The sequence below is a fragment of the Eublepharis macularius genome, chromosome 1 (assembly GCF_028583425.1).
Source record: "Eublepharis macularius isolate TG4126 chromosome 1, MPM_Emac_v1.0, whole genome shotgun sequence".
Lineage (NCBI taxonomy): Eukaryota > Metazoa > Chordata > Lepidosauria > Squamata > Eublepharidae > Eublepharis > Eublepharis macularius.
In genome coordinates, this window is record NC_072790.1 from 211,084,426 (window position 1) to 211,097,160 (window position 12,735).

Consider the following 12,735-nt stretch of genomic DNA (forward strand, 5'->3'; position numbering starts at 1 on the left):
CTGCCTTTGCTCCTGAACCAAAGTTATTGCCTGGACTGAGAAACTGTTCTACCCTGAGATATCCAAATGAACTTCTCAACTGAATATTTCTTATTCCCTGTGTGTCATGGCCATGCCACTTTATGCAGAACACAGATTTTCGGCAAGCAGAGGGAACTGGATATGATTTAGGATCTTGTGGAAACATTCAACAGAAAAAGATATGTGAGGAAGCTAGCCGAAATAGAAGGGCTGAACTGGAATAAGTAATAAAGGAGAAAAGAGGTCTCTCTGTTTTTACATTATTGGTTTCTTCCTAGGGGGCTGGTATGATACACAGCCTTCAGATACATCACATCAATGCATCGCTGATAGGAAAAATATGGGTGGAGTCTGCACAGTTAGTAGAGTCAAGTAATCTTATTTTCATCTAACATCTGTCTGTAAAGAATGGAGAAATCTCCTAATCCATTGTAGAATATTGCCAATTTAGAATATTGCCAACTACGAAAAACTGTGGGTACAATTGGGAAAAGATATGATAAAATGGAATAAATTGAATTTGTCATTGATGGGTCGTATAGCTGAGGTGAAAATGAATGTGTTACCAAGGGTAATGTTTTTATTGCAAACAATCCCAATTGTTAAAGAGGTGAAACAATTTGATAAATGGCATTGGAAATTGTTAAATTTTGTTTGGGTGGGCAAAAAACCAAGGGTTAAGATGAAGGTATTGTGTGATGCAAAAGAAAGAGGTGGTTTGCAAATGCCAAACTTGAGATTATATCGTTAAGCGATCTGTTTGACATGGTTAAGAGATTGGGTAAACCTAACTAATCGTAAGTTGCTAACTTTGGAAGGGCACAACAATATTTTTGGTTGGCATGCTTATTTATGGTATGACAAATATAAAATGGATGGTATGTTTTTGCATCATTATATAAGAAAAAAGTATTTTCTCTGTATGGCTGAAGTACAAAAAAATTTTGGAAGAAAGAAGACCTTTATGGATTGTTCCTGCAGAAGTCATAAAACCGCATTCGGAATATCAAGGGAAGGAATGGCTAACTTATAAAGACTTGTTGTTAATACATGGAGATATAGTTAAAATGAAGAAAGAAGAGGACTTGACTTTTAAATATGGATGGCTACAATACCAACAAATTAAAGACTTATATGAGTCAGATAAAAAGAAATTTGGTTTCAGAATGGAAAATTCAGAAATGGAAGAACTTTTATTAGGAGATGATAGAAAAATGATTTTGAAATTTTATAAACTATTATTGAAATGGTATACAGAAGATGAACTGGTTAAGGTTCAAATGGTGAAATGGGCACTGAATTTTAATAAAGAGATTACAATGGAATCATGGAAGTATTTATGGAAAAATGCCCTGAGAATATCCACGTGTGTCAGTTTGGAGGAAAATTGTTATAAAATGATGTATAGATGGTATTTAACGCTGAAAAAATTAGCAAACATGAATAATGTAATGTCAAATAAGTGTTGGAAATGTCAGGAACATGAAGGTTCCTTTTACCATATGTGGTAGACTAGTGTTAAGGCAAAACAATTTTGGTCTTCTATTCATGCTGAAATATTGAAAATTTTGAAATGTAATTTGCAGAAAAATCCTGAAATGTTTTTGTTAGGGCTTAATTTAGAAACTATAAATGTAAGGGATAGAACATTATTATGGTATATGATTATAGTGGCAATGCACAATATTGGAAACAAGACAAGATACCAGACGTTGATGAGTGGATACAAAAACTTTTGTATATGGTGGAAATGGACAAATTAACTAGAAAGCTAAAAGAACAAAGTTCAAATGATTTTCTGATGGATTGGAGAAAACTTAAAGACTATCTGGAAAAGAATTGGGATGTAAAATACCAATTGTGGTCTATGGATAATTTTATGTATTATGTAATTTGTTGAATTTAGTATTGATTGTAACTTTACCTTTGAAGATTATGGAAAATAATAGAATTAGAGGGAATAAAGTATGAATTATAGGGTATAAGTGCTGTTGGAGGTCTAACGGGGGGGAGGAAAGGGTGGGTTGGGGATAAATTTGTACTCAATAGGAGAAAGAAATAGTGAAATGTATATTTTTTCTTTATGTTTGTTCTCAACCTATCCAATAAAATGTTTTTTTTTAAAAAAAAGAATATTGCCAATTTATTCCCCAGTAGGCTTGCCAACCTCCAAGTAGCACCTGGACATCTCCCCAAATTACTACTGATCTCTAGACTACAGGAATCAGTTCCCCTGGAGAATATGGCTGTTTTGGAGGATAAACTCTATGGTATTATACCCTGCTGAGGCTCCTCCGTCCCCAAACCCCACCCTCCCTAGGCTCTACTTCCAAATCTCCAGGTATTTCAAAACCTGGAGTTAGCAACCCTATTCCCTGGTGTATACATGGTCAGTGGTGCCATTAAACTGTTGCATTTCACAAGTTTATTTATCTGAATATTTGTACCCTGCTTTTTTCCCACACTGGGAGGTTTTTTTCTCTAGGCATCTTGTCTAGTCTGCTTGGCTTCCTTCTTGCTGCCGCTGGCTCCCCTTGCTCCTCTAAAAGCACTCTGCAGCCAAGTGTGCACGTAGTCAAGTGTGCAGGCAGCAGCAACAGGGAGCTGAAAGCTGATTGCACCAGCAGCGGTCAGAAGTAGCTGGCAGCAGTGATAGGCTCCTTGTCCTTCTCACCATCGCCAGCATGCTTGGCTCCCTTTGGCAGCCAAGTTCATTTAAAGGAGCAAGAGATCCAATCAGGCAAGTCCAGCTCTGCAACTGGTGAATAGCTATCTCTTCAAAGCCATTACTAATTTTCTCTGCTATAAGCAACCATAGGGAAATTTTGGGTGTGTTCTAGGACATATGCCCACTTCAGCAATGGTGAAACCCTGTGCTGCCCTGCATAAATGGTGTGTTCACCCTAGAATGTGTCCCAGAATCCCTTGCATTGCACAAGGGGTCCCTTGCCAGAAAAAAGTGCTGAAGTAGTGATATACCATTCTATACCATCTATTCATTTTGTCAAATATTAAATACTATTATATGTAAGTACCAAATACCAAACACTGAAATGAGAGAAAGTGAGTTGTTTAATACAAATATGAAATATTTGGAAAATATTCTCCAAATAGCCATAATTCAGGTAAACTCTGAAGATATTCTGCATTTGTGGGGACAATTTAACTACAGCTATAGCAACTGTAGCCATTCATTGGACAGCACTGAGCTGGGCTAAAATAAGATCCTCCTGAGGTATAATCACAAATGGTCTGAAAAACAGGCAATGGGGGACCGTGATTCTCAGAAAAGTGCCCTGCCTCAATATGATCTCACAGGGTCTCAAGGACATTAGGGAATTTTGAAGCATCCGAAGCCCAGATCATTACGCAAACAAATACGCTTTCCAAGGACCTAGGAGAGATTTCTTCTTCTTCTTTGGCTCCTGAATAAGAGTTGCACCTTAGAATAGTTATATTTCCTTGCTCATGGTTTTAAAATGCATGCAAGGGAGCAGCTAAGGTCACATATCTTTGTAATGTCAGAAAGGTCAGGTATGAATATGAGAGGTATGAACTCTAGAGAGGGCCCTGGATTCTTCTTAAATTTTAAAGATGTGAACCTTTGGCTATTTCTCTACTGATTTAAGATGCTGGAGCACTGACTTATTAGCATCCCAGAGAAAGGAAGCACAGTGTCCATCCAGCTGAGGTGTCATGCCTAGTGCTTCACTGAATTTTCATTTTCAGTTTTTGGTGCCAAATGTGACATTTTCAAACAGCATAACTAAGTCCACAAGACTTCCCCAATCTTCAGCTGTTCTCCAGATCTGCTGCTATTTAGGCAACATTTTTTAACTTGAACAGAGATTACTCACCCTCGCTTTTCTATGCTGTGAGTGACATGCATGATAACACACATTAAAAGTCTTTATTTTTTTAAAAAAATCTCTGTTGTATGCTAACATGCACAAAACCTTTAAAAAACAGTTGTGTTACCTTTTCTATGAGTTCACCGCAGAGCTAATCATGTTAACCACAGCCAGGGCTTTTTTTGAGGGGGAATGCCCTGGAATGGCATTCTGGCAGCTCTGGAATCTGCCCACGTTATTCCTTCCACCTTCAGTCCCGTGGACTCTGCAGAGGAGGTTAAGCTGCTTTGAGTTCATTCTGCTTTCTTTTCATTCCTCCCTCCCTCCCTCCCTCCCTCCCTCCCTCCCTCCCTCTCTCTCTCTCTCTCTCTCACACACACACACACACACACACACAGTGTGTGAGTGAGAGAGAGAGAGAGAGAGAGCAAGCAGATGCTGCTCAGGTCTGGCGCGGCCTCTGCAGAGGAGGTTAGGCTGCTTTGAGTTCATTCTGCTTTCTTTTCATTTCTCTGTGAGTGAGAGAGAGACCGAGAGAGCTGGGGCCCAGTGCGGGCTCTGTAGAGGAGGTTAGGCTGCTTTGAGTTCATTCTGCTTTCTTTTCATTCCTCTGTGAGTGAGAGAGAGCGAGAGAGCAAGCTGGGGCCCATTTCAGGCTCTGCAGAGGAGGCTAGGCTGCTTTGAGTTCATTCTGCTTTTCATTCCTGTGTGTGTGTGTGTGTGTGTGTGAGAGAGAGAGAGAGAGAGAGAGAGAGAGAGCTGGGGCCCGGCACGGGCTCTGCAGAAGAGGTTAAGCTGCTTTGAGTTCATTCTGCTTTCTTTTCAGGGGTGGGGTGGGGCTGTGTGTGTGTGTGTGTGCTCCTTTGAGTTCATTCTGCTTTCTTTTCAGGGGTGGGGTGGGGCTGTGTGTGTGTGCTGCTTTGAGTTCATTCTGCTTTCATTTCATTCAGGGGTTTCTGTGTGTGTGTGTGCTGCTTTCAGTTAATTTTGTTTTATTTGCATTGAGAGAGTGGGTGGGTGGGGCTGTGTGTGTGTATGTGTACTGCTTTGAGTTCATTCTGCTTTATTTTCAGGGGTAGGGCTGTGTGTGTTTGTGTGTGTGCACGCGTGTGCTGCTTTGAGTTCATTCTGCTTTCTTTTCATGGGGGTGGGTGAGGCTGTGCATGTGTGTGTGTTTGTGTGTGTTGCTTTAATTCTTTTGTTGACTGAAGCTGCCATTGTTATGGTTCCCACAGCTTTTGAATGCAGATTGGTTCTGTGTTAGTTAAATATATCAGTTATAGTTATTTGTATTAGTCAAAATATCAGTTATGGTTATTCCAGTTTTATACTAGGAATGGATAGTTGTGTCCAAGTCACAGAAGGCTTTCATCAATATATTCACCAGTATATAGGTGTTCTTACATCTTAATAGCTGTAACTCAAATCGTTCTCCCCACCCTCAGCTAATTAACATCACTGAAATTGCAGTGGACATATGGGTGTTAAGGAAGTTTTTATGAATATTGTTTGTCTGGGACATTGGAATATTTATGAGCATTTCACAATGTCACAACAGCTTAGCCATTGGTAAGGTAGAGTTGGCAGGCAACAAAAAAAGCCATATTAAACTAAGTATAAATCTAATGTAGCTAAAGTTGAGCATCTTTTGAATTGCTCCAGTAAAGCAAAACCCACCCTGAAAATTTGAAAATCCAATATTAATTAGATTAGGAATTTCAGACTCTGTGGAATTTTGAGAAAGAATTTTGGATTTTTTTTTCTATGTTGGCAGAGGGAATCTGTTAGAATTTAGATTTGTGAGATGGGTTTTGGATTTTTAGAGGCCCCCTCCTTCTTGCATATTTTAAAATACGATTCCAAAGAAATGAAATGTTTGGGAAAGGGAATGGAAGAGTTCACTTCTTGTAGAGGATACAGAAAGGGGAAAAAACTTTCTCATAATAGTGTAATTTTCCAAGCTTACTAACATTTATCTTGTCATAAAGCATTGTGCTGGGTTCTGGGAAGCAGTGTCACTTCTGGGAAGCAGAATCACTTCCAGGAGTGACATCACTTCTGGAAATGACGTCATCACACATTTCCAGGCACGCATGCACGCTTTGCGCATGCACATGTCGTGATAGAGAGTTCCACCACCTCTTTTTCCAGAAAAGAAACACTGACCACAGCTACAGAGCAGCTGTGGAGAATGACTTCTTTAAAAAGAGAAAGAACCCAAACTGGCACAGAACACCACCACAGGGGGAGAGAGGGCTCTTGCCTTTCCCCCAAGCTATTTTCCTGTGCAACAACAGTGCTGGAGAGAGACATTTCCACATTTCTGCTGCTACCTGTGGAGTATTATGTGTATGTGGAGCAGCAGAAGTGGTAAATCCCCCCCCCCCCCCCGATACTGTTTTCGTGTGAGAAAATGTCTTGGGGGACAGGCAGGAGTAACATAAGGTAAGAGGAATAAGATGCAAGATGCTTCAAGTGTGCTTTTTTTGCTACTACAAACAACATGTTCTGAGACTTTGTGCATAAAGGATGACATGGTCCCTCATGCGGCCTTTCTAAAACAATTGCATGCACAAATATTTGTGTCTCTGCACAAGGCAGCAGTTGGGTGGTGGTGGGATTATCCTACAGAGTTAAACTGCCAATCTTCCATAGCAGAGAGAGGAAGAAGAAAGAGAGCTAAGTAGTGTCAAAGTGAGTACTGGAAAGAGTTCACTTTCTAGGAAGGCAGAGCAAAATGAGGCATGAGCTGGCACGTCAGCATCTCTAATTTTTCCTAAGTGTACATTGTTTGTTTTATTTTAGCCTTCATTTCAACAAACAATCAGCACCCAAAGATATTCACATGAGTCAAATGGCGAGTGAAGTTATATACAAAATGTTCCTTGAGGAGAGTGGTTCTACATAGAAGTGGATCTAGGCATGATGGAGGCCTGGCTGCTTTTGGTTCTTCCTCTAATGCTCATCATTGGACATCAATGGAAGCTAGAGGGGAAGGGTTTCTCTAAACATGATGGAATGGTGCTTGCCTGTTTCTTCCCTTCCCTTTAATGGCCTCAGCAATGGCAATGGAAGCTTATGCACCCTCAGGCAACACAGCAAGTCACGTACTGCAACACTTAATAAAGAACTAATTAACCAAATAAGACTGAGGGGGGGAATTTTTTAAAAAATGCCCTCCAAAGAGGCAGGAGAACCCAAGACAGAAGGCAAGCCAAATAATAAAGCAGGGAAGGGAAGCAGCAAAGCCAAAGTAAAGTCAGTAAAATACGTCAGGAAAAAATGAGAAAACACATAACACAAAAAATATATTCAAGAGGAAAGGTGAGAAAGTAAGAATAATATATGGTTGTTGTGGGTTTTCCGGGCTGTATTGCCGTGGTCTTGGCATTGTAGTTCCTGACGTTTCGCCAGCAGCTGTGGCTGGCATCTTCAGAGGTGTAGCACCAAAAGACAGAGATCTCTCAGTAAGAATAATATAGTATAAAATACTACACTGTAGTACAGCGCAAAAAGACTTGCAGTCTCTTTCCCTCTGAGTTGGTTCCCTACAAACAGGCAAGCTGCAGTATGTGAAACCCACTCTTCTGTGATTCAAAGCACCACCCCATGTGCTTCAAGATCAGACTAGAGATGGACATGAACAGCAATACGAACAAAAAAATGTCATGAACAGCCCAATCTGCTGTTTGTGAACAAGCTGTTCATGAGGCCCCATTCTAAATTAACAGGTGGTCGTTGCAAGCCTCGTTTGTTGTTGTCCATCTTGCTGTTTGTCAAGCCAGACAGTCTGGCACCTGCAATCAATTCCCTTGGCAACTTAGGCAGGGATTGTCTGAACTCTGTCTGAACTCCTGCTGTTGCCCTGGAAACCCCAATCTAAGCCCAATTTAGCTTGATAGGCAGGTCTTCTTTTCAAGTGTGGACCTCCAAATTTGTTAAAAGGAAGCCAAAAGCAGGGGGGAGGGGGGCTCTCTGCGCTGGCTTAGTTTGTAGACAGTGGAGAGGGAGAGAGTTGCTGTTGGCATTTTGATAGAGAGAGTGCATTGGAGCTTGAATTTTCTTTGTGTGTGGTGAGATAGGGATCTACCCCTTGAAGTTCCAGGGTTGTTGCCAGGCTCTGGACCAAGCTATTATTTATTATTGATATCTTTCCTGCTGCCTGCTCAGGTAAGGTTTCTGGGAGTGATGCGATAGGGATCTACCCCTTGAAGTTCCAGGGTTGCTGCCAGGCTCTGGGGCCAAGCTATTATTTATTATTGTTACCTTTCCTGGTGCCTGCTCAGGACAGGTTTCTGGGAGTGGTGCAGTAGGGATCTTGACTTAGATGATGGCTGGAGGAGAGCCTGCTGGCCCCCATGAACAGCCAACCACGAACATGTTCATGAACAGGACCATGTTCGTCGTTGTTCGTGAGTCCCTGTTCGTGGATGGCAACGAACAATGAACATCATGTTCATGTTTTTTTTCTGTTCGTGCCCATCTCTAGATCAGACTACCTTGCATATATATGTAACTTTAGTGGCTACAGTTTGCAATCAATCAAGAAAATCCAGAGGCTCTGTCCCCCTAAAGAATACAGCTTTATACCTTATTAGGAAAACACAGCAGAGAGTGGAGACAGATCAGGTCAGAGAGAAACAAAAACTACTAAAACAAAATAGAAAAAAAATGTGTGCCATCCTCCCCTCCCCCGGTCCCCGTTTTAGGCTTTTTAGATAGGGAATTTGTTAAGTTTTCATATTAATTACTAGAAATATGAAGTGCCAAATTTTCATAATTGTTGTAATTAATAATGAAAGAAATGCACAAGTCTAGTATCTACCCCAACCCTTTACCTGATAGACTTGACTTAAGCGGCTTCTGAGTGTTGTAAGGGAAACAGGAAAAGAACAATAACTTTTGTTTATCCTCAGAGTGGCTCAGAAAAGAGGATAAAAACTATTTACAGGTGTGACACAGCCTTGCTTGGCCCATTCATTTATAAGGTTACAGTGGATAATTTAGAGGTGCAAAGAACAGCTAGCAGCCATGTCTTCTTAAGACACTAGATTCTACAACACCATTCTAGTAAACGATTTCTTTCAGTCCACTCCTCTGAAGGCAAAATCTTATCTCCACTCCTTTACTATTTTCACCTGTCATCACTCAAAAGGCAGACTCTGAGACTTTAAAGACTCTTGAGACAGGACATCTTAACCCTATCACCCTGGAGTCACAAGACCTATATAACTAAAATCTGAGTCTCCTCTTTCTTTCACTCCCCTTCTCCAGCCCTTCCAGAGATCTTGATTGGTTGTTAGCTGCTTTTCTCAAACACCAAACAGGATTAAAGGAGATTGGTATTTTCCCCCATAAAGGGTAGCACCTTTGCCCATTCATCATAGAAGCTATGGTTTCTCCCAGTCAGTTCTGTTTTCCACACTCTCCCCTGCCTAATATATACCCTGCACTTGCCTTATCTTCCAGTGCATTGTTGGGTGGACCTGGCAATCCTATTATAAGGAGATATATGCTCAGTGAAGAACACAGTGGAATATCATCCATTTTATGTCCCTGCAGACTGTGTAAGAATAGCATGAATGTAGCATTTGAATAGTTGTTACATCTATAAAATTGGTGTGTGTGTCATGCCCTCAAGTCATAGCTGACTTATGGCAACCCCAGCGGGGTTGTCATGGCAAGAGACTATTAGAGGTGGTTTGCCATTGCCTGCCACTGCAACCCTGGTCTTCATTGGAGGTCTCCCATCCAATTACTAACCAAGGCTGACTTTGCTTAGCTTGAGATCTGATGGGATCAGGCACACCTGGGCTAGCCAAGTCAGGGCTATAAAACTGATAACCACTTTAAATTGTTTGCCTTGTATACTTTGTCCTCCTCCCTTTACTTGACAAAATAAATCTAGCTTCTTCCAGCCATTATAGTTCAGATCAGAGGTCAAACTGAAAAGAAGAACCCCTTAGTTTAGGTCTGGAGCAGCAGATTAGTACTAGAGGTGGGCATGAACTGTGAAAAAAATGAACCCTAAGATTCGTGGTTCATGGCATTTCACGAACCATGAACTTTCACGAACTGGGGCAAGTTAACGAACCAGTTCCTGTTTCCTCGTTCATGGGGTTTAAATGCCCTTTTCTATGCCACTTCACAGTGGCACGGAAAGGGGCATCTAAACCCCCTGATCAGCTGCTTGTTGGGAATCTCCCTGACAAGCTGCTGATCCAAGCCGGTGGGGGTTTAAATGCCCGTTTCCAGGCTGCTGTCTGTGCCCAAAGCGGCATAGAAAGGGGCATTTAAACCCCCAGATCAGCTGCTTGTCGAGGATCTCCCTGCCAACCAGCTGATCATTTAAACAGTGGGGCTTGTTTAAACCCCCACCAGTTTTTGGTTCATATTCAGGTTCATGCCCATCTCTAATTAGTACCTCTGGCCTGCTTGTTCTTTCTCATCCCCATCCTATCAAGAAATATGAAAAATGTAGAAGCTGGAGGCAAGATGCACACTAATTTGGAAAAGCTGATATCATCCTTCTCAACTATCCTATTGATGAATTCAAGTCCTGACCACTTACAGTGAGTGAGGAAAGAGAAATTACAAGAGTTTTTTAAATCAAACTTAGAGTAAGCAAGCCAATCTTCTGCAACTTTTAGAATCACTATCACAGTAATGCCAAACAAAAGCAACAGGGCTTCATCAGGGAGCAATCTACAAATCTTGGTGAGCATTCAAACTTCTGGGGATAAATGGGGGCATTTGGGATTTTAGGTATTCCTTCTCTTCGCAATAGCTTCTAACAGCTCGCCGAGAAGTGCTGTTTTATACTGATCACCCTGCCCAAAAGATAAAATCCCAGATCCGAGATTTCTTGCACAGGGTCATAAAAAGGGGGCCCACAGCAAAAAGAAATCAAGTATAACATTAAGAAGTCAGCTGGTAACAAATCAATCTTATTGAATGCTTGCCTGAGATTTGTCTATTATATGCATATATCATACATACATTTATATAAATAAAGTTTCCTTGTCCTATCCTTTTGTTTTTATCTGTGGCATTTGATAATGATATTGAATATCTGGTTAAGAGCCTTTGCAATGATCCCACCCAGTTCAATGCAAAATGTGGCTACCTAGTGTAACAGTTAAAATTTCACTCTAAATCCCCACTGTCTGTACCCCCTCCTGCAGACATAAGCAACCCCAAAGAGACAGGAGGGGGACAGACATATCCTAACAGCATCCCATGTTCCTGCAACATCACTTCCAGCTGCATAACCAGAAATGACATTGCTGTGTTGCAGAACACTGGAGGATTCACCTGAAATTCTTCTTAGATAGTTATGACTGACAATAAAAAGAGGATCAGTTTAAAGTATCTTATCCTGTGTCACAGTGTCTGGACACAGTTCCCTTTGACTGGAAGTAGCTCTCCAAGTTGTCAGGAAGAGGCCTTCTCCAGTCCTGCTATTTGTGGTCCTATAACTGGAAATGTTAAGACCAGAGTTCAAACCCTCAATCAGCCATAGTCGCTGTTAGCCTAATCAATCTCATACAATCCTTGTAAGAATAAAATGAAGGGTAGGAAGAACTATATACACTACCTGTGCACCTAAGAGAAGGGATGGGATATTAATATTTTAAACATATGGTTGCCCCCTGTCTAGTCCATAATATGAATATTATCACAACTGATAAATCATAGAGTTGCTGCTTTATCGAGTTCCAGTGGGGAACAACCCACCAACACTCCCCATTCCTTGTCCTTGTTCAGAGGACTGGCTGGGGGAAAATGGGGAGAAATTGAGTCAATTAATGGTAGCACATCAGTTCCTGTTTCTGAACTGGAAATGATGTCATGATGGTCTAGGATTTTTCGAAATCTCTGTAAAAAGCATAGAGATTTGGAAATTCCTAGAGTGCCATGATATCCTGCAGTCTCCACCCCCACCCACCCCCACAATGTTCCAAGAGATTGCCAGCCACAGCTGGTGACCATAATATGTCATGATGACTTCACTTCATCGTGAGTACTCTGTGCTCACACACACTAATACGATTAAAAATGCATAACTGGTAAATTACTGAGCTCTCATTTAAGGTTCTTGGTCTTTCTGCAGCATGGATCACTTAAGCTTTATTAAATAATTTTGAAAGTTGGAACTACTGGCATGAGAAAATAATTGGGCCCAAGGCAAAAGGAAATTAAAAGGATGGAAGCAGGCACACAAATAAAAGTCTATTAAGTCTGTGGCAATCTGAAACAAAAAGGAAATTCTAGCCCTAATTTGTTCTCTTAGAAATGTTGCAGAAGTAGCAGGAGAGACAGAAACAAATCTCTTTGATTTCTTTTAGGGAGGGGGATTTTATATGCTGTATTAACAGAACACTTTTGGGATCCACTGCTATGGAAAGTAGATATTTAACTGTACTCAGCAGTAATTAGGAAGAAATAAATAGACAAAACAGGACTCATTCATCTACAGACCTAAGTAATCAAGGAAGATTTATGATTAGGATCGCTTGCAGTATTTTTAAAGCTAATCAATGGTTTGATGTGACTTTCTGAAAATTGGAGGTTGCTGAATGAGAAGAATTTTAACTCTTTGCTTCCATCTCTTTCCCCCAATTAAATCTCCACCCACCCTCCATAATTGTCACTAGCTGCACCAGTTCATTCCCCCTACTGAGCTAATTCTTGCTTTAGGGGATATAATTCTTGTCACTGTATCTCAATAATGATATTTTAGAGCTGGAGAAAGTACAGAAGAGGGCAAGCAAGATAATTAAAGAGTACCTTTTCCATGTGGAAAGGCTAAACAGTCTGGGTTTTTTCAGTTTGGAAAAAAAGATTACTGACAGCAGACATA